We start from the raw sequence: 22946 nt of genomic DNA, 5'->3' as shown, positions 1-22946 counted from the left end.
CAGTGTGCAGACCATTGGAAGAGGCAGCAAGAAGGTGCTATTTGCCCATCTGCAAGCCAAGGAGAGAGCCTTCAGAGGAAAACAACTCTTACTTATAGGCTGGCCCACTGTGGCCATCTCTACCTACTGCTGTATGTATTAGGGCTGTTGCTGCATAAGTGATGATAAAGAGCTTTTCTCTTTCCGCTGATTGGAAGACTCAAGAGAATTGGTAAAATGCACTAGAAAGGATTTTACATTAGGCATAAAAAGCATTTCCTCATATATAGGAGATGTAGTATTTAAATGTCTGCCTGAAGGTTTCTCCAGTTTAAGGATTGATCAGATTTCAGTAGACCCTGCTTGGCAGTAGAGGAATGCATTAAGTGGCACCGTGAGATACTTCCCAGCTTTCTGGGTCATCATTAATTACTTAAGTTATTTATTCAGCATTTATTAAACATGCAAATATGTGAGGCATTGTACTTTGCATGGAAGCAAATAACCAGACCCCTGCCCTTTAGGTTAATTAGAGTAACCTAGCTAATTAACTAATTAAGATAAATTAGACACAGTCCTTGTCCTCTGCAAGGTAACAGTCACTGGAGAAGACAGACAGGAAAACAGATGATTTAAAAATAACACAATCAAGACTATACTAGAGATATCACTTGGGTGCTGTGGGAACACTGTGTACCTGGAGAATAGGAAAAGGCTTCACACAGGTGATATTTAACAGGGTCTTGAAGGGTGTGTAGGAGTTCATCAGGCTGATAAAGGGGAAGGAAGGGTATTTTAGGGCATGGTGAAAGCAAGAGGCATGAGGGACATGGTGTTTCTGGGAATCAGTGAGGACTACACTGGAACAAGATTTGTGAAAGTGAGATCACAGGGCCATGGGGGATGACACTGGAGAAGTGGCTGCCACCTGAGACTTAGCGGGTAGTTCAAGGTCTTTGTCACTGTGGACAGGACTGACTCTTCATTGGATCATCTTTGCTAGCCTACTGGCAATTTCTAAGATGACCCCAACAAACATGATGTGGCTTTCCGGTTGCATTCCCTGCTACTTTGTCTCTCTGGTTTGTCTTTCCAGTTTTTCCATTAGTCCAAGAGAGCTACCCGATATCCTGCCAGTTGTCCCATTCAAGGGAGTCAGATTTGGTCTCTGTCCTGGAAATAAGAGCATAATTAAAGATTACTACAAACTTTTTGAATTAAAATAGCTCTCATATTTTTAAAATTTCAACTTTATTGAGGTATAATTGACAAAATTGTAAGATGTTTAAAGTATATGTCGTAGTGATTTGACGTGTGTCCACATTGTGAAAACATCCCCCTCATCTAGTTAATTAACATGTCCATTACCTCACATGCTTATTTTATTTTGTTTTTGGTGATAACATTTAAGTTCTACTCTCTTAGCAAATTCAATTATACAATGCAGTGTTCTCCACCTATAGTCACCATGTTTTACATTAGATCTTCTCCTATATTAATACCCGAGTAGTTCAATAACACAAAAAGGATCTTTAAGTAGCCTTGGGATATTAATCATTTCAGCTGTTATAATGTCTGTAACAATAAAAATAAATACTCTCATAACTGAAGAGATTATGATCCTAAAAATCCACAGAGATCACATTCCAGTGTACAGCTGCCTCTGTTAGCCTGGCCACACACATCACCCCACAGAGATTCACTTAAAGATCTCAGACTCCATGTACCTTCTCTTCCACACTTTCTGACATTAAGTCTCCTCCCCTCCCAGCTCCCTGGCCTGGCTGTCTATTGCTCAGGAGTGATCCTCCGAGATGATGCTGTCCACAAGCCTCTTTCTGACAGCATGCTTCCCTCACCTGGGTGTTCTGTACCACTTTCTTGTCTTTCTTTTCTCACCCTCCCACACAGCTTAGAGCCCAGAGCCCATCCCTACAAGTGTTTCCTTGCCAAGGAACCTCAATGTCCTTTATCATTGTTCCCCTTACCCTACTTGCATGGTCAACTCCATTGCTGGATGAATTCAATTGTGCTTCTCCACACCTGCTTCGAGGTTCTGAGTGGGGCTGAATGGAAAGCAGTCACTCAACCACATATCCTTGCTCCATTAGATTAGCTCCCATCCTCACCCATGTCTTCATTGCTCAGTGTTGGTAGAAAACTCTCCATTTCCTGGTCAACTCTCTCCATGTCACCAGCAAAGACTTCTCAAGCCTCATCTACACTCTTCAGTGGAAGAACACTCTCGCTCCCCTCTCTGACCTTTATTCTCAGCAGAGGACTCCATTTCATTCTTCAGGAGCCGTGCATGGTTAGTGAGCACCTACTCTTAACCAGGCCCTCATCTAGGCTCTGGGGATCTGCGATGGAAAAATAAAGCCCTGACTCATAAGGTTGGTGTTCTAATAGAAGGAGATAGACGATAAACAAATATCCCACATAGAATGCCACTGGTTATGATGATACAAAGAAAAATAAAGTAGGATACAGGGTGGGGAAGAGGGATGGGCTGCTATTTTATTTAAAGGGAGTTGAGAAGATAGCATCTATGCAGGGAGCAAGGTGTGTGTCTGTCTGATGGAAGGAAATGTAAGTAGAGCCTGCATGGTGAACACAAGCTAGGTATGTGGGAAAAATAGAGAGGAGGCCAGGGTGGCTGGAGCAGAGAGAAATAGAGCAGTAGGAGATGAGGTTAGGCAGGTGGGGAGGAGATGATGACCTAGAGGCCAGGAACCACTGTGAAGATTTCGCTTTTCTTGGAATGACAGGGGAGCCGTTGGAGGGCTTCGAGCAGAGTGGTGATAAGAGGTGTCTTAGGCTTAAGGAAATCACTCTGGCTGCTGGGGGGAGAGTAGGAGCAGGAGTTTCAGAGATGCCAGAATGGCGCTTCCCCTCAGACAGGGCATGTGTATTTTTGGTTGTGGGAAGAAGAGTTGTGGAGCTTTAGTGGCAGCATAGGGAATGGGATGGAAGCAGTGAGGGAAGAAGGGCATCTGTGGATGCCGGGAAGCCTATGGAAACCCAAGAAATACACAGCTCTTGCTTGTTTTACTACCCAGTATGGTATTTCCTTCCTACTTGAGAGAGTCCTTTACCATGGGTGTGTGTGTGGGGGGATGGTTTGCTGAAATGCAGGGCTGAGAGTCCCTTTAAAGAGGTTACTGGCAGCTAGTGAATGGGCTGGGGACCTAGGTTCAGCCAGCTGGATGCTCACACCTGGAGCCTTCAGTTTAAATGGAATGATTCCTAGAACACATTCCATTACCTGAGAAATTCTTGGTGACGGCTGTGGCGAAGTGAGAATCCTGCTGGCGGCAATGGTACCAAAGGCAGTGTCTCCAGCAGCGTCTTCCCACTGGTGGGGCGGGGGGACTAGGGGTTCCTGGCTGGGTTTCCTCTCTTGCATGCTACCCTGCGCAGACCTAGCTTTCCTGGCGTTCTAAGTCCTTAACCAAGTTCTGAGTTCTTAACCAAGAACCCTGCAGATGCGGTGGCCAAGGATTATTTTTTGGCCAAGAATTTTGCAGAGTACTACTTGCTAAAGAAAGTCTGTTCTAATTTGAGCCACCCTGACTCTAAATGTGGGTGAGAGGTGGTCACAAGAACTTATTCAGTATGAAGTTGTATTCAGAGAGGAGGAAAGCAGGGTGAGAACAAAGATAGGAAGAAGCAAAGCTGAGATAAAACAAGTTAAAATGCTTTGTGAGATGAGTTTGAATATCACCGTGTAAAATCCGGTACATTTTCTTGCAAGTTTTTTGTCTTAAAATTATTTTAACAATTCTTTTGAAGAAAGCTACTGATTAAATTTTAATTCTGTTCTTGAGAGTGCTTAGTTCGATGTTCTGATTATGCAGGGATTGTTTCCTGTGGAAAAGGAGAAGCTGATACACTCTGTGTGTTTTTGCATTTCTTAAGCTCTTCAAAATGCATGAAGCCTAATTTTGTTATCAGTTAAAACTTCAATTCCAGATCGTCAGCATGGGTAAACCGGTGGCCTGGGAGTCAGGAGTTTTAGCTGTGAAAACTCAGTGTCTCTCTGTTCAGGGAAGGGCTGTGGATGATCTCAAAAGCTCCCTGAAGCCCTAAAAATTTGATCTGACCCAAAACTATCACACATTTTTTAGGATATTTTAAACATGAGGAAAAGTGAAGATAATTCAGGAACAGACATGAAGGTATTTCTCATACAGCTTTAATAAATCTTAACATTTTGTAATATTTGTTTCAGATCTTTTAGTGTTTTTGTTTTTTAATAACCACGCAATAAAATTCAATTAAAAAAGGCTTTTTCTTCCTCTTGTAACAGTTTTATGAGTTTTTTTTTTCATTTACAAAATTATTGTAATATATACATAACAGAAATTTGCCATTCTCACCATTTTGAAGTGTACCGTTCAGGAGCAATAAGTACATTTCCATTGTTTTGCAACCATCACCATCCCTTCCCAGAACTTTCTTCATCTTCCCAAACTGAAATCCCATCCCCATTAAGCAGGGATTCCCATTCTCTCCACCTCACAGCCCCTGGAAGCCACCATTCTGCCGTCTTTGTGAATTTCAGCCCTATGAATTTCAGTACATTGGAAAGTGACAGTAAGGACACAGAGAAACCCCATCACCCCTCAAATCTCCCTTCATAACCACAGTGTTCCGTAGCCCCTGGCAACCATTAATCACCACCCCCCTTTTCTCCAATGTCATAAACGGAATCATAAGGATGTGATCTTCTAACATTGGCTTCTTATATACAGCGTGATGCTTTTGGGGCTCATCCAAATTTGTGTCTGTTGCTCCCTGTGTTCCCCTCTCTAATTCCTCTCCAAAGGCAACCGCGGTCCTTAAGTCAATGTATTTAATTCTTATGAATATTTTTATAGTTTTAGTGTATACGGATTTAGCCACAAAAATACATACTCCCTGTTTCCTATAATTTAAAATTTAAATAAATGATATCATAATGTACATGCCATGCTGCAAGTTGCTTTTATAACTCTCTGCTACATTGGTGCCATGTTAATGCTGAGTTATGAAATTTCACTGTTATATTCTGTTCAATGACTATATCACGTATATTGTGGATTCATCCATTTACCAATGAATAGACGTTTCTTTCCTGTCTGTCCACCTGTCTCTTTATCCCTCCCTGACCAGCCCTGGTAAGCCTCCCGCCCAGGGCCTCCAGTTCCAAATCACAGATGGTTAGAAATGCTCACTCTGAGGTCATAGTGGGGAAATCCCAGATCTCATCTCTAAGCTGGCTGCTTCCTCGGTTGAGTGCCTGGACAGAAGTTGCGTCGGAATCCTCTGACCCTCATCTAAGCCCAAAGTTTCAAAGAGATTTCAATCTTGGTTGTGGCTTAGCATTTCTATGGGAGTCTTAAAAAAAAATAAAAGGAAAAGAGAGAGAATTTTAAAATTAAATCAGAATTTCTAGGACAGGGATCCCTGGGTGGCTCAGCGGTTTAACACCTGCCTTCGGCCTAGGGCATGATCCTGGGGTCCCAGATCAAGTCTCACATCGGGCTTCCTGCATGGAGCCTTCTTCTCCCTCTGCCTGTGTCTTTGCCTCTCTCTGTCTCTGTTTCTGTCTCTGTCTCTGTCTCTGTCTCTTTCTCTCTCTGTCTCTCATGAATAAATAACATTAAAAAAAAAAAAGAATCTCCAGGGCAGGGGTACCTGGGTGACTCAGTTGTTTCAGCATTGGCCTTCGGCTCAGGTCATGATCCTGGGGTCCTGGGATGGAGCCCTGCATCATCATCATCATCATCATCATCATCATCATCATCATCATCATCAGGCTCCCTGCTCAGCGGGGAGTCTGCTTCTCCCTCCCCCTGTTCTTGCACTCTTGCTTGTTCTTTCTTTCCCTCTCAAATAAAAAAATAAAGAATTTCCAGGGCAATGGTACTGTTTTTAAGTCTCTAGGTGATTTATAAATGTAGCCAGAATAACAAACCCCTGATTTAAAAAAACAAAAACAGACAAATAACTCCAGACAGGCAGCTTTTTCCAGCTCCTTTCACCAGCTGAGCTGCAGGCCTCCAGTCCCCACATCCAGCAGTGAGGTTACTCTACCCTCCTCTCAACCCCCCACCTCTTTTTCCCTGGACCATGCTGGAGCCAAACTCAGCCACCTGATGGTTTCTCTTCTGTTTCTGGGGCACAGGGACATTTATCAAGTTTCCGAGGCTCTTTCTGGTTTACACATTTTCTTGATTTGTATTTTATCACTCTTCTATGTTCTATATGGTGAGATGTTGCCTCAGAACATGAACTTCTTTTTTTTTTTTTTTTTAATTTTTTATTTATTCATGATAATCACAGAGAGAGAGACAGAGGCAGAGACACAGGCAGAGGGAGAAGCAGGCTCCATGCACCGGGAGCCTGACGTGGGATTCGATCCCGGGTCTCCAGGATCGCGCCCTGGGCCAAAGGCAGGCGCCAAACCGCTGCGCCACCCAGGGATCCCAGAACATGAACTTCTAGAAATGGCTTCTATCTCAGACTCTTGAAAGCACACGTCACCCGCGGAAGGACTGCTATTGTGACTTCAAAGGAACATATGCTGCCACCTTATAAATAGCTTCCTTTTGTGTTTTGCTGTTTTAAAGCGAAAAATTATTGCTTTGTCCCATTTCAAAAGTAAATTATACTTGCGGGAAAATGTTCAAATGCTGTGGAAATGTATGACTTTGAAAGTAAAAGCCTCCCATCATCATTCCCCTGCAGATAGTTTTGAGTATATTTTCCCATATTTTTATACAAAAATACACATACTAATTTTTTAAAAATGAAAATGGAATTAAATTGATGAACTGAAGGGCCGTTGAGTTTTACTCTTAGTGGAAAACTTTCTGTACTTAGATGCCTACATTATTATTAATGGACATAATGCACTGCAGTTCATTTAGGGATGGCCATTTGCAATGTTTCGATCTTGGCCATCACAGACAATGCCGAAATTAAATGTTCTCATGTGTCCATATCTCCATGCATTTGTGCGGGGTCAAAATCTGCTTTATTTCCTTGGAATCCACATTTCCTTTTGAAGCTCTGAGTATATACATTCCTGCCAGGAAGGAAAATCGGCTTGGAGAGGGTGGAGTAGGCCAGTGGGCTGGAAGGCAGTGGATGCATGGTGCTCCCTTGAGATGCTCAGTCCTATTAGAGTCAACCTCCTGAGCCTCTAAACTCTCAATGCTGTGCACACTGAAACAGATGTCCTTTGCTTCACCTTCTCCTTAACCTGACCAGGTACTGAACGTCAGCCTCCAGAAAGTTAACTTGGAAAGGTTTAGTGCCAAGGCTTTCAAACCGCAGGGCTGTGACTTATTTGTGGATCACAAATGAGCAATTAAAAAAAAAAATCAGGGATGCCTGGGTGGCTCAGCAGTTGAGCATCTACCTTGGCTCAGGGCATCATCCCCTGGTCCTGGGATCGAGTCCTGCATCGGGCTCCCCGCAGGGAACCTACTTCTCCCTCTGCCTATGTCTCCGCCTCTCTCTGTCTCTCATGAATAAACAAAATCTTTTAAAAAAAGAAAAAAATAAAAATAAATCAAACAGAACAGTATAGCAAATATCAGAGCACATTACGTGAAGTTGCTGTGGCAATTTTATTTCAAAGGCGTGTGTATGTAGGTGTGTGTGTTTGTGTGTGTGTGTTGGGTATCGTCCTAACTCAGGTTCCTTGGAAGCAACGCCCAAGAAAAGATTGTGGGTGTCTATGATGTCTTTAAGGACTGGTCTCAGAAAAAAGAGAAGGGAGCAGGGAGGGAGCTGGACAGGGCAGGGCAGGAGCTGAGCAGGGCCTGCTCTCACGCCTAATCCCATGGTTCGAATTGTACCAGAGACAAGCTGGTAGCCTCCTGAACCCCCAAGTCAGCCAGTCGTTGGCTGTGGGCTGCTCTCAGGAATACAGGGGCGTAACCTCTGAAAAGGCAGCTTCTGCTCAGCCCAGAGTAATTCTCCAAAGAAAGAGGCAATGCTCTTGACAGCTGCAGAATGGGTGCAACAGCCTGCATGGGGTTACCCACAGTGTCCATTTTGTGACATTTTATAAAATGTATTTCTTAGTGTGAGTAATGGAAAAAAAAGTTTGAGAAATGCTGGTGTAGAAGAATTCCGTCCATCAACCCGTGGGAAAGAAAATGAGGCCTCTATTACTCTTCCTCATTTTGTTAGACAAAGGCAAATCCTCCCATGCAGTATTCATTACAAATTCCCCATCAGAGAAAAAAGGCACCACAGAAAGGAAACAAAATGTGGAGGATGTTCTGAATGTTTTAAGCTTAAGCCTTAAGGCCCCAGCAGCCACCTAAGGAGGCTTAGAGCTGTGTTCTCCCACTGGGGGCATACCACCTTCGGGGTGCAGGGGGTGGTGGAGCTGTCAGGGTGGCCTCAGAACAGTGAAATAAGCATGACATGTGTTCACAAAGCACTCATTTCCCCCAGCTCAAGGTTTTAAAACATTTTTAAGACCTTGGATATAATATGGAACAAAATATAAAATTCATGTGAGCTTTTAAGATAAAGAATAAAATTACTAAGACAGGTGAGATTAGAGCTCACCACTTTGGTCTGTGCTCTGACTCCCAGACGTTCTTGTTGGTTTGCCTTTGCAGTTAGATACTCAAGGGGCAAATTGTGGAAAACAGCAGTTTCAGCACTCTTCCTCTTTCAGGAGGGTGGGGTTAACACGATCCTCCAGATTCCAAGCAGTTTGCTGGGAGCTGACATTTGCCCACCCAATAGTCTTGGCCACCAATCCTAAACTACCAGAACCATTCAGATAGTCAATGGATGGTTATTAAACCAGCAACTGGGGCTGAAATGATGAACAAGATAGACCATCCTGCCCTTATGGACCATTCTGATCAGAGGATTCAGACAAAACCAAATAAATAATGCAAGAGTCATTAGAGCTGCTCATCAAATTTTTGTGGCTTTCTGCCTTTGGGGCACATGTAGTGAGTACAGTGGTAGGGCCTCTTGTAGGGGGCTGGGGACATTGACTAGTTCTGGCCAATGATTCTGACTAGAAGTGTTGTGTGCCCCTTCTGGGCTGAGCAGCTCATGTGATGCTCCCTGGAGCTCTCTGCCCTCTGACACAATGACCAGTGAAGTGTCCATATGGTGGCCTGCCCCATCAGCCGGGCCCCTGAGCCAAGCCTCCCAGCTGCCCCCTAACATATGTGTAGAATGAAAAAGCAATAAACCTTTGTTGTTTTAGGCTCCCGAGATTTGGGGAGTTTTATTACTGCACTATAATCTAAAGTATCCTGACTTGTACAAAACAATAAAACAATATTATAAATTGTGATAACTGCTGTGAATAAAGGAATAAATTGCTAATACAACATGATAGCAGCCTATAGGTCAGGGGATGTTTCTATGAAGATAGGAAATTTAAGCAGGCATCTATTAGATCAAGGTAATGCAGACTGCCACAATTGTTTTTGCTTTATTGCCAAGAATGGCAAAGTAGCCCTGGAATCACAGAGTCAGAAAAGTTAGGAAAGTGGGGGTGCAGATTTGCCCAAGGTCCCATGGCTAATTGATGGCAGAGCTGGAGCTCTAGCTTCAGTGTGTGGACTTAGCTCTACATCCTCTCTAGTAGGGCTGCTACTAAGGGAGGCAAGGGAGGGGTCTAGGATAAAACACTGTAGGAGACCACCCTCTGGGGCCTCCTTTATGTTTGTACAATCCTGAGAATGCTTGCCCTAAGGGGCCCACTCTTAAGGAGGAACTCATTCCCAGGATCATGCAAGTGCAGAGTTGACACCTGGAAATCAGTGCCTCCTTTAATGTTACACCCGGAGCGCTCCTCCTCTGACCCTGGTCCCAGCTGGGCTCTACACCACTGTGCTTGGTAGGGGTGGCTTGTATGCACTTGGCATTCAGGTAGCTGAGGGTGTGTCCTTGGCATTCTGGGTGTGTCTCCTGATGTGATCTGAAACAGCACAACACTCCTTGGGACCATTTGACGGAGAACATGGCATTTGAATATGGGAAAGCACAGGGTTTTCAGGCTGCCCAAAACTGGCTTCTTCCCAGAGTCTGTGGTGGGTAACCAAGCAAAGAGACCAGAAAGTGAGATTTCTGGAGTTTGGGAGGGGCTACTGGCTGGATGGGGCCATTTTCCCCCTCAGTGCAGAAAAAAGCCTTTCTTCCACTCCGAAAAGGATCATTCCAAATGCAGAAAAGGAATTAAATGAAGTGCATTCTCTGTGAGGAGTTAATGATTTCTTTTCCTGAGAGCAGATTTGGGGATGGGGAAGAGGAGGGAGAAGCTAGCTGCTGACAGCTCCTCTGTGGGAACCAGCTCCATTGGCATCACCTGCTTGGCTCGATTATCCCCACTTTACAGAGAAAGGAACCATCCATTAGTCGAAGGCGTTTGCCTATTTGAACACAAGTCTGCCTAACTCTTATCCGCTTGAGGACAAGGGGTAACAGAAAGGGTAAAGTGTGGTGGCTGGAAGCGCTGATCTGGCGGAGAGGACAGATAACAGAATAGAAACAAAGCCACCTACTTTACAAAGCTAACTCAACCCAGGCCACCAGATTTTGTGTAAAATTTCACGAATCCACCACCTTCTGGATCATTGTTCTCAGGCAATTTCTAACTAGATTGCTGAGCAAGTGGGTGTGCATTCAACAAAAAACAAAATGTGTACAGAACCTCAGGGGCACAGAGATCTCTGTTTCGCCACATCCTATGTTTTTGCTTCACCAAGGTAAGATTTACAAACCATGGAATTTGCTTGTAGTTAGAATATGGTTGATGATTGTTAGTAGATGTATCCAGTTTTGAAGCCATTATCACGTCCATCACCTCTAGAGTTCTCGTTGTGCCTACTTAGGATCACCTTCCTTTCCGAACCCCAGTGCCAGGCAGGCACTGTCTGTGTCTATGGTTTTACTGTTGCTAGAGCTTTCATACCATGTGATCCGAAGACAGGTAGCCTTTTGTGTTTGGTCCTCTCACACGGCATAAAGTGTTTGAGATTCAACCATAATATTGCTTGTATCAGTATCATTTCTTTTATATTGCTGAATTCCAATCCATTGCATGAATATACTACATTATGTTCATCCATTTACCAGATGATGGACATTGGCTTGTTTCCAGTGTTGGGGTGTTGCTAGAATAGTCACATACAAGTGTCTGTGTTGACATATGTTTTCATTTCTTTGGTGTACATCGAGGAGTGGAGGTGCTGGGTTGTATGGTAGGTGGATGATTAGCTTTTTAAGAAACCACCATTTTGCCCAAAGGGGCTATGACCATTTTACATTCCCACTAGGATTATCAGACTTCTTGGTTATAGCCATTTTAGTGGAGATATCTAGGACAATATCTCATTCACCAGTTATCGGTTATACAAATTATCAGTTATATAAGTCACAAACATTTTTCTCTCAGTCTTTCACTTCACATTTTAATTTTCTTAATAGTATCATTTAAGAAAAGTAGTTTTTAAATTTTGAAGAAGTCCAATATTTTAATTGTTTTCTTTTATGGATCATGCTTTTGGTGCCATATCTGAGAGATCTTTGTTGAATTCTAGGTCATAAAGGTTTTCTTCTGGGCAGCCCGGGTGGCTCAGCGGTTTAGTGTCACCTTTGGCCCACGGGCCCGATACTGGGGACCCAGGATCGAGTCCCACGTCGGGCTCCATGCATGGAGCCTGCTTTTCCCTCTGCCTGTGTCTCTGCCTCTCTCTCTCTCTTTCTCTGTGTCTCTCATGAATAAATAAATAAAATCTTAAAAAAAAATAAAATAAAGGTTTTCTTCTTGGGGTTTTATCATTTTAGCTCTTACATTTAGTTCTGTCGTGCATTTTGAGTTAATTTTGTGCAGCCACATCTTTGAACCCTTCTCTTTACAGATGGGGAGACCAAAGCAAAGGGGCTTGGTTTAAGTTCTAAAGCAAACTAATGACAGAGCTAACATAGATTGTGAAGGTCCCTTCCAGACCAAGTGTTTGTTTTGACAGAGTTCAGATGATTCCACACATTCTAGGTTCGATGCTGCGTGGTTTTGGCCCCTAACATCACTCATTGAAAAGGCCTTCTTAAAGTCTGAGCCAGGTGTTTCTTATCAGCTCATGTGCACTGTGTCGGTTCCTCAACTCAGTAGAAGCAAATTGCTTAGCATCATTGTCTATACACTTGGAGCCAGCTGAGCCCATCCCATCTATATTTCTTCTAGCTAAATAGCTTTGGCTTCTTTTCCTCCCAGGGACTGTTTCTGCCCCTCCCAGGCCTTGCCCTGCTTCTTTGCACTAATGTCCTATACGTGGCACTTGCCACTTGGTATTGAACATTACAGCTCTGAAAGCAAGGGCAGGCTGGGAACACGTAGTCGGGTGGATTTCCCAGAGGATGCTGGAGAGAAAACAGCTGCCAACTTCCATTCCGATTTGTCAAGCAAGACAGCTGGAATTGTTAGGCCTTTCAATTTCCTGAGATCACTTGGGTAGAGGGAAGATGAGGGCAGAAGGACCTGTGAGGAAAGGTTGGACCAAGGGGCTTGAGAATCATACTTGTCACTCAAACACACAGCTGACAGTTTATCCTCTCATAGTTTGGGTCCAGCTACAATATCTGTTCTTTTACCTGGTCCTAGAAAAATCACATCAGCAACTATCCACCTCTTGATGAAGCAAGTTTTTAAACTGTAATAGTTGAACAGCAGAGAGCTGGGAGCAAAGGAGATGTCCATTTCCCTAAGAATGGGGAAGGCACATCCCATCCCACACAGGAATGCTACAGAAGTTCTGCGGCAGGTAGACACAACAAGCCAGATGTGCATGCACACAAGAGTGTGAAAAGACGTTAAATCTGTAGAGTTGAGTACAGAAGAGGAAAAAGAGTAAGATCTAGAGCATAACATAAATAATATTAGTCAAAACCATATATGCCCTTCAAAGTGACCATCCATACTCTACAAGTATCATACGTGTATCAGGCCATATATTCAGTACATAAGAGCGGATGTCTGGTGTGGGGAGGGAAATTGGAGGGAGTTCTGTGTTAGTTTCCTGTGGCTGTTGGAACCAATTTATACAAACTGGGTAGTGTGGAGCAATATCCGTGTATTCTCTCACTGTTCAGGAGATCAGAAATCTAAAATCAGTATCATCGTGCTAGAAGCAAGTTGCCAACTCCTCTGGAGGCTCTAGGGGAGAATCCACCTAGCCTCTTCCAGCTTCTGGGGGCTACTGGCACTCCTTGGCTTGTGCTTACATCACTCCAGTCTTGAATGGCCAGCATCTTCAAGCCTTTCTGCTTCATTGTCACAGCACCTTGTGTGTGTCAGGTCTCTGTGTGTCAGGTCTCCCTCTGCAACCCTCTTGTGAGGGCCCAGCCAGATGATCTGGGATATAATCTCCCCATTTTAAACTCCTTAATCCCATCTGCAAAGACCACTTCCCCCCACCCTCCTTTGCCATGTTAGATGGCATTCACAGGTTTCAGGGATCCAGAGGTGGATATCTTCCGGTCCACCATTTGTTCAGCCTATGATAGGGTCCTTTACCCTTTTTCTTTCACACCTCTCACTCAATCTCTAGAAAATCATGTTGACTCAACTTTCAAAGCATCTAGAATTGACCCACTTTTACTTTTACTACCTTCATGGCTCCCCAGCCAGCCTAGCTGAAGCCACCACCTCTCCTCACTGGTCCCTTGGCTTACCTCCTTTTTTCTTTATGATATGCTGTCTACACAGCAGGCAGGTATCTTTTTAAAACGTATTCAGATCATGGTACTCTTTTGTGTCTCATTTTTTTACTCTGCTTTATTTTCTCTTCATAACGTTTATTCACCAGTTGCCATATATTTATTGTTTCTTCATTTGTCAATTTCCATGACTAGAAATCAGCTCTGCAAGAGCAAAGATTTTGACTGTTTTATTCCCAGCAGGAAAAAATAGTGCCTAACACATTGTAGACGCTCTAAATAGTTGTCACATGAATGATCAAAGGGGAACAAAGTTAATATAAAAAGAGAGGGGGTTTGCATAGACTCTAGTGAAGTGTCATAAACTAAGGAGCAAAATTTACTCATCTGCCGTTCTATTGTCCCAAAGACCATTTATCTAGAGCCCTGAGGTTACATAGCAGTGTGGATGGCTTTACTTTCAGGCCATACCTAAGCCCTAGGCTCAGTTAGTGGACTCATCTCATGAGCCACTCCTCCCGGGCCTGACCATCCAGGGCAGTGTGGCTGCATAAAGCAAATGTGGACTTTGAGGATAAACTGACTTGGAAGACCCAGGTAGATGATTTTGGGCAAGTTACTGAAACTCTCTGAGTCTCAATTTTCTAATCTCCTAAGTGAGGATTATAATTCCTATCTGGCAGGATTATTCTGAGAGTAGAAATAATGTAGCTAAACTACTTGTCATCCTGTTCTATATCCAGGTGGCTCTTCATTCCATCCACCTTTGACATCCATGGCTTTATGATGATACTATTGACTGGAGGCCACAGAATGAATTCCGCAAAACAACCCTCATTACTTTATGTAATGATTGTCCCATAGCAAAACATTGTTCTTTGTGTATTATGCTATTGGCCAATATAAAGGTTGATTAGTGATCAAGTCAAGCATCTCAGTATCTGCAAAGGCATGTCTATTCTACCCACTATGAGAAGGGCTCCCTTCCTCAGTACTTTGGTAGTGCCACCGGGTCACCTCTGGCATAGCTCTTATCACCCTATTTTGTAATGGCCTGAGGAATTGTGTCTGTCCCACACCAGAATGCGTTGTGGAAAGATACTGTGTCTTAGTCATTCATCTTTGTACATTGACTATTTGATGGGTAAATAATATGCATAAAATACATTTTCTATCATGAGTACAATCCAATTCATTTTCAATTCAATTCAATTCAATTCAACAAACATTACTTGATGTATCATTCTGGGGATCGTTCTAAGGATGTGTATTGTTCTAGAGATTGTGTGTTATTCCCTCTGTGGGGACAGAACCTCCAGTCTTCTGCTGGGGCTGGGAAGGAGCAATTGCAAGGCTGATAAAGAAGGAGACAAGATCTAGGGCTCTAACTTCTCCTTGAAAACACTTTCACCAATCCTTCTGTTTTTAACCTCAGCTTTATCCCTACTTTCTGGTCCTTTTGAGGGTTCTGCATGATAAATTGAGCTGCTTCTTGTCTTCACAATAATGGCTTATGATGCCACTTTCTCAGGTCAGGTACCACTTGTCCATTTGTTTTCTAGTTTCAGAAAACACCTTATTCTTTTTTCCTCTTCTCTATGTTTTGTTCTTGTGAGATCATGCTCAATTCTGCTCCCACCCTTTTAGCAGAATTTAAGTAGAAAAGACAAGTGTGTTTATTTAGAGTGCATCTGTAGTCTTCTCTTGTTGCTACATAACAAATTAACACAAATTCAGTGAGTTAGAGAAAATTTGTTATCTTACCATTCTGAGGGGTAGAAGTGCAACATCATCAGTCCTAGTAGGCTAAGACGCTGGCTGGGCTGCATTTCTTTTTGGAGGCTTTGGGTGTGAGACTGTTTTCTTGCCCTTTCCAGCTTCTTGAAGTTGCCCACATTCCTTGGACTGTGGCCCCTTCCTCCATCTTCAAAGTCAGCAACAGTAGATTAAACTCTTCCACATGGCAGCATGAAGACCCACTCTTCCACTGTTAAAGACTCTTATGATTACATTAAGCCCATCTGGATAATCCAGAATAATTTCCCTATTTGAAAGTTAGCAGATTAGCAATTCCATCTGTAACTGTAATTCCTTTTCTTGTGCAAGGTAAACATAGTCACAGTTTCCAGAGATCAGGGCATGGGCATTTGGTGGGTCATTATTCTGCCTATGACAGCACCACTCTCTAGAGCTTAGAAATGCAAAATTGAGGGACTCTTGGAGGGCTCAGTGGTTGAGCATCTGTCTTTGGCTCAGGTTGTGATCCTGGGGTCCTGAGATTGAGTTCCACATCAGGTTCCTGCAGGGAGCCTGCTTCTCCCTCAGCCTATGTCTCTACCTCCCTCTGTCTCTCATGAAAAAAAAAAATATCTTTAAAAAAATTCAAAATTGAGTTTGCCACCACCTTCTATAAAGACTTAATATGACTTCAGATTTCAAAGAAACTTAAACTTTTCATACAATCCATACTTTTTGCATATTTTGTAGGAGTTTCCAAAGATGTGTAGAAAATGAGCAATACTTGCTCTAAAGTCATTTCATTCTTGTAACGAAGTAGTAGAAAAGCTTTTGTTTGAAGAACTTAAAATAATTGTGATCGGTTGAATAGTGTCTCTGCAAAACATATGTCTGAATCCTAACCCCTGGTACCTATGAATATGAACCTATTGGGACATGGGGTCTTGGCAAATGTAATTAAGTTAAGGATCCCAAGACGAGATGATCCTGGATTTAGAGTGATCCTTAAATCCAAAGACTGATGTCCTTGTAAGAAAAAGAAGAATGAAATTTGAGTCACAGAGACATAGAAGGAAAGGCCATATAAATATGAAGGCAGAGATTGGAGGGCATCCAGAGTCCAAGGAACACCAGGATTGCCAGCAATCACCAAAAGCTGGGAGACACTTGAAAAATACTATCCCTTGGAGCCTCTACAAGGAATCCACCCTGCTGACTGACTCCTTGGTTTGAACTTCAGGCCTTCACCATTAGATGAGAATGAGTTTCTGGGGTTTTATTTAAGCCACCCCCTTTGTGGTACATTGTAGTGGCAGCCCTAGGAAATAAATACAGTAAACCTTTAGCCAACTTCTTTTTCCAAGTAGTAAAATCACAGATTGCATTAATTTCATTTTACTCAGAGGCCATTTGTTCACTGTTAGGACTATCTTTGTGACATTCAAAAGGTTGTAGACCATGTCTATAAAGGCAAAATCAAGTGGAGAAGGGAATTACAGTGGCCCCTTCTTATCTGTAGGGGGTATGTTCCAAGACCCCCAGTGGATCCCTGAAACTGCAGATAGTAGTGAGCCCCATATACATTATGTATTCCCCTATATACACATACCTATGATAAAGTATAACTCATAAATTAGGCACAGTAAGAAAGGAACAACAACAATAATAAAATAGAACAGTTGTAAGAACATACTGTAATAAAAGTTATGTGAATGTGGTCTCTTTCTCTCAAAATATCTTATTGTGCTTTACTTATCCTTCTTCTGGTAAGAAGATAAAATGCCTACGTGATGATGTGAAGTGAGGGGAATGATGTAGGTGCTATGATGTAGCTTTATGCCACTACTGACCTTCTGACAAGATTTCCGAAGGAGGATCATCGGGATGCCTGGGTGGCTCAGCCGTTGAGCGCCTGTCTTTGGCCCGGGGCATGATTCCCGGTTCCCGGGATCGAGTCCCACATCAGGCTTCCTGCATGGAGCCTGCTTCTCCCTCTGCCTGTGTCTCTGCCTTTCTCTCTCTCTCTCTCTGTCTCTCATGAATAGATGAATAAAATCTTAAAAAAAAAAAAAAAAACAGAAGGAGGATCATCTGCTTCCAGGCAGATGCTGACGGAGGGTAATTAAACCCACTGAGAGTGAAACTACATAGGTAAACGAGCCAGGAGGGGGGCACTGTAGTCTTCTGGTAATAAAATCTAGTATTTACTGAGCCAAGTTCTGTGTTAAATGTTACAGTCATTATTTTATGTAATCTTCATAATATCTCTATGAGGGAGATACTATCATGATCTTTTTTATATGCTTGGAAACTGTAGCAGAGAGAGGTAAAACAGCTGAGAACATATTCTTTTTGTGGGGTAGAGGAGGAGTAGAGGGAGAGGGAGAGAATCTCAAGCAGGTTCCATGCCCACCATGTGAGCTGACTTGTGGCTCCATCTCACAACTCTGAGATCACCACCTGAGCTGAAATCGAGAGTTGGATGCTTAACACACTAAGCCACCCAGGCATCCCAAGAGAAAACATTCTAAACAAGGTCTTTCAAAATGCTAAACAGTTATGCTTGAAGATCCTGATTGGCAGTTGAAACTGATGGGGCTTGGTTTATTTAACCAGACTGGTTAAATAATTGTTCATAATCTCCTTTCTATTGTAAAAAAGCTAGAAAGTTCAAGAATTCCGGTCTAAAAGTTTATTTTATTTTATTTTATTTTATTTTATTTTATTTTATTTTATTTTATTTTATTTTATTTTATTTTATTTTATATTAAAGAGAGAGAGAGCGAGAGAGCACAGGAGAGCAGCAGGCAGAGGGAGAAACAGGCTCTCTGCTGAGCAGAAAGCCCAACATGGGGCTTGTTCCCAGAACCCAGAGATCAGGACCTGAGCCGAGGCGGATGCTTAACCCACTGAGCCATCCAGGCATCCCCAGCCTAAAAGTTTAAAAATGATTATGAGTTCAATAAATCTGGAATAAATCGAGAATCATCCTTCATATTCGTATCATACCCAAAGGCTTTCTCTCAAGAGAAGCTGCTAAAGAGTCAAGTCATTTAAAAAATGTTACAGGCTACTGCATAGATCTTACTGATACTCATTTGATTAAGAAAATATTATCTTTCCCCACAGTTAGGCTTTTATCAGAGATGGGAAAGATAACCTAACTGCCAGGTCAGAGATTCAGAGAATTCATTACTAAGACAAATAGGGAAAAGGGGGAACTCTGAAAGTCTCTTCAGGACTTACTGGGGTTGGCAGGGCAATCATTAGTTTTGGTGTCTTCACATATCCTGTTCCGTTCAGGAAATAAAGATAATTTTGTAAGCCTGATGCATAGTAGGTCATCCAGTGGGTGATTTTCAAGGTAAACACCTGTGACCATCTTCACTTCAGTGCAAGCTGGTTTAAGCAAAGTTAGAGCCAGAGCTTTAGTGGGTGGGTGGCTATAACTTCAATGCCAGGGTCACTGGTGCATTACAATTTGAGTAGAAGATAAGCTCACATTTCTTTTATCTTCTACTATTGAGATTATGTCTGTTTTTGCTCCCAGGATCCCCCATTCCGGTGATAAAAGCCTCAGGGCTTATTCATTCTATGATAGTAATCTTGGTTATAACCTCATTGTAGAAAGAAAACCAACAATTTGGATCCTCCCATCTTGTCCTCTGCTGCCACATGCTGCTCTTGTCACAGCTCAGGGCAACAGCTGTTCTAGAGCTGGCCTTGACTGCTCTGGTCACAGGAGATTGGGAGCTCAGAGCTGGGGGCTGGGCCACGCCCACTCTATTATCGATGTCACTGCCACGGTGGTGTCATGTTTGGAGGTAAGCATGATGTTGTGGGATATGGGGGAAGTCTTGGGGTACTCCTTGCTCAGATATGTGCCCTAGACGCCTTCCCCCTCAGTTTCAGAATTGCTCCCTACAGCCTAGAAGTCCTTCCTCCTCCCCTGCCAAGGACTGCCTCTGGGCTGGCCTCTTGGGTTGACACTGGCACTTTTCCCCGGGTTATCGGTTGGTCAGAATAGTCCAAGGTATAGGATGTGTGCTGACATCAGGCCAGTGGTAGAAAATAAAATTGGATGGGCAGGGTTCACGCAGACTATGGTGGATCTGGAATGCTTGGCCAAGGGCTCCTGTGAAGGTTTTGAGTTGGAAGGGAAATCTCACCCGACTCCAGCCTGAAACCCCACCTCCACTTCCAGCCACCACACTCTGTCTCAAAGATGTAGATTTTCCTGTAGCTTCCCAGGGGACCTGAGGCAGGAAAGTGGAGAGGCGAGCTGCTGTGCCCACACCCCCTGACCCATGCTGGGGAGCCTTCCCTGGGGCCTCTTGCTTACAGTCACTCTTCCTCTCTGTGACCCTCTGAGTAAGCTGGGGAGCGGGGACATCTCGACACGGTGATGATGTCTGAGACTCTCATTTAGGGAGTCCGCGGCTGGCGGCTTCTTCTCACTTCTCTTCTGTCCTTCCTTAGCCACCAGGCCCTGGATCTGGTAAAGAAGGAGTTTAGAAGGAGTGCTGCATTAAGAACTTCCTTTCTGGGGATCCCTGGGTGGCTCAGCGGTTTAGTGCCTGCCTTTGGCCCAGGGTGTGATCCTGGAGTCCCGGGATCCAGTCCCAAGTCAGGCTTCCTGCGAGGAGCCTGCTTCTCCCTCTGCCTGTGTCTCTGCCTCTCTCTCTCTCTCTCTCTCTCTCTCTCTGTGTGTATTTCATGAATAAATAAAGTCTTAAAAAAAAAACAAAAAACCTTCCTTTCCTTTTAAGTGTCATGACAGCAGAGTGTGATGCAAAATGAGCACCAGGCTGGGGGGTCAGAACCCCTGCTCTGGGGCTGGGCAACAGAGCCCTCACCCAGTTGCCCTCACCCAGGTTCAGCTCGCTCATCTGTAAAATAAAGGAGCCGGTCAGGATCACTCCCAGAAGTACGTGCAACTCTAACATTCGATGATTCTGGGTTTTGTAACCCTAACTTACTCGTTTTCTGTTATTTTCTGAAAACTTGACATCCTGGCTGCCGTTCCCTCTCCTCTCTGTTCACTGATGGTACAGGATGGCATTTTAATCACCCTGGCAATGACATATTTTAGATCAAATTTTATCCCAGTGAATCTGCAGAGCGATAGAAGCACAAATTTGATGTAAGTTATAATTTTTAAGGTGCCTCTTCCCTCCTTCCCTCTTATTTGCCTCTATCATTCATGAGTGTGCATTTCCACCCGCCTCAGGCATATTTGTTTGCTTAAAGTGCCAAGGATTCAGAGAAACAGCATGTCTGAGATTGCTGGACTCTTCTGGGACTGGGCTATCACTCTGTTGGCTGCTTCGGAGGAGGGGAGGGAGAGGGGTCCCTGCCCAGATCTTGACAACCTCTCTTCTCATTTCTTGGGTCCGAGATCTCTTGGGAGCTGGCTCTACCACAAACCAGCTGTGCCTCCCTTTCCTCACGTGTAAAATGGGGATCATAATAGTATTTACCTCATTGGGTTGTCAGAGGCTTCCTAGTTCTGAATCGTTCGAAGTACTTGTCCAAAATCCAGGTTCCTGGGTCCCAGCTCAATCCTACTACTTGGCATCTCTGGAGCCAGGGCCCAGAATCTGTCCTTTGAGCAGCTCTCCCAACCAACTTCTCTATGCGACAGCACGAGAACATATGCCTTACATACCTGACGCTTCCCAGCACACGCGATGTCGTCACCTGCACCCGCTGGCCTAAACATCCCCATGGCTCTGAGAGGCAAGCAGGGTGGCTTCTCTACCTTTCTATACACAGGAACCTGCTGTCCAAGGTCACACGGTGTCCCCTAGACCCCAACACCCAACATCCGCTTCCCTTTCGTCTCCTATTGCGGGGAAGGATGCTAGCTAGCATGCAGCCCGTCCCAGAATTTGGCTTGACTTCTTTTCATTTCTTTGTGTTTGCTGGGTGAGTTTCCTCGCTCCTGTTTGGCAGATAGCCATCATCTTCCTTTATAAATGCTTTTATCTGTGGCTCCTTTTATCTTATCAGACTCCCAGTATGTCTTCGTCTTTCTGCTCCTAAAGATAATTCCCGCTTTGCTATATGTCATAAGTGTCACCCCAGTCATGGCTCAAAATAACAAATAGGGTTGTTTCCAGTGAGGAAAGAAAGCTGGCAGGGCTCTCTGCTCAGAGACAGTGAAGGTTCTGAGCTTTCACCTGTCTGCTCCTGCCATGCCCTTCAAAGCACTTGCCCGTACACTCAGAGAGAGGCAGAGGACCTGTGTCGCCTGACAATTTAGGGGGATGATTTTGAGTGCCTCGGTGAACTGAAGAAATGAGTCAGGTGAAAGTGGGGTGCTCAGTCTGAACAGGTGGAAGCAGTATCTCGGGGAGACAGAGCTACTGCACTTACTGAGAGGTGCGAGATATGCCAGGATCAGAGGGAGAGGTACAGTCACCCCATCAGAAATATATTTTCAGATGCTCTGGGATTCAGACTGGTTATAAAAACCACAAAAATCTTTCCACGAGGGTTTGTGACCAAAGTTACCCCGATATTGTCCATTTAGCAAGGCCCTCCTTCATGCTTTGAGACTTTGGTACCTAGGATGGCCCCCTAGGATGGCCTAGAACCTTGACCTTTCCTCTCTCCCAGGCTTTACAGCTCCCTCCCAGGGCCTCCTTGGGCCAACTCTTGCCTCTGGCTTCATTTCAAGTGCTGTCTATTGTGCGGCCAGACGTGCCATCTCTGCTGGGGTAGCTTCTAGAAAGGGTGTCTGCATGGACTACCTGTGCTTCCCTTAGCTGCAGCTTTTTAGTGGCACCACCTTTCTAGCTGGTGGCCCTTTCTAGCTCCCCTAAACCTGAGTCACCCTCTGCCCGCAGGCAGCCCTGTCCCCCTCCTCCAGAGCGTGCCCCAGTGGGGAGGGCGCAGCTGGGACCAGCGTCCAGAACTCTGTCACTGTGCACACACTGGCATTGGTATATGTCGCCGCTCCGTGGAACCGAACCTGCCCAGACAGATCAGCTGGGATGCTTGTTAAAATCCACGTTCAGGCTTGTGTGCCGGGATGGCTTGGGGACTGGCAATATGCTTTCTCACAGGTTCCCAGCTGACAGGGCACAGCTGAGGTCACGAGAGACCCAAGGCTTAGCTGTCATGTCCTGAAGCTTCCCTAGAGGAATCCAGTGCTCCGCAAGCACGAGGGAGGGCCACGGGGCCTGGTGCCTGCCTTGACGTTTGTAACTGGCCTGCACAGGGCCCATCCCCTGGGTGTCAGCAGCCGCAGCTTCATCTTTCTTTCCCATCATAAAGTAAATGGTACAGAAACACTCTCCCACTCCCAGGCAAAAACTCCAGAAGGTCCACAGTCTCCCGCTCACTCTCACTTACATGGTCACTGGTAGTCACAGAGCACCGTCTCAGTTCACTTACGGCCACTCTAAGAGATAAACTAAAACTCTGAAATGAACCTTATGGCAAATCTTTGCCCCTTCTTGGTACGCCTGAGTGGCTCAGTGATTGAGCATCTACCTTTGGCTCAAGGCATGATCCCGGGGTCCCGGGATCAA

General features: G+C 44.3%; 1 long non-coding RNA gene across 3 annotated transcripts; it reads right to left on the bottom strand.

The window, feature by feature from the left end:
• Positions 1 to 404: 404 nt before the first annotated feature.
• LOC111093336 lies at positions 405 to 20033 on the bottom strand. 3 transcript variants are annotated; one of them, XR_005381707.1, is made up of 6 exons: positions 18655 to 20033; positions 15436 to 15658; positions 13687 to 13875; positions 5196 to 5358; positions 4359 to 4545; positions 405 to 1152 (listed from the first exon to the last, which is right to left on the bottom strand). It is a non-coding gene; the product is annotated as an uncharacterized LOC111093336 (long non-coding RNA). The 3 variants fall into 3 exon arrangements; XR_005381708.1 differs by having other exon boundaries at positions 15436 to 15595; positions 18655 to 20032; XR_005381706.1 differs by lacking the exons at positions 13687 to 13875; positions 15436 to 15658; positions 18655 to 20033 and adding an exon at positions 5659 to 5719.
• Between the last annotated feature and the right edge of the window lie 2913 nt (positions 20034 to 22946).

Source organism: Canis lupus, chromosome 30 (genome assembly GCF_011100685.1).
Source record: "Canis lupus familiaris isolate Mischka breed German Shepherd chromosome 30, alternate assembly UU_Cfam_GSD_1.0, whole genome shotgun sequence".
Classification (NCBI taxonomy): domain Eukaryota; kingdom Metazoa; phylum Chordata; class Mammalia; order Carnivora; family Canidae; genus Canis; species Canis lupus.
The sequence above is the reverse complement of the archived record's forward strand: the minus strand, read 5'-3'. Positions and strand labels throughout refer to the sequence as shown.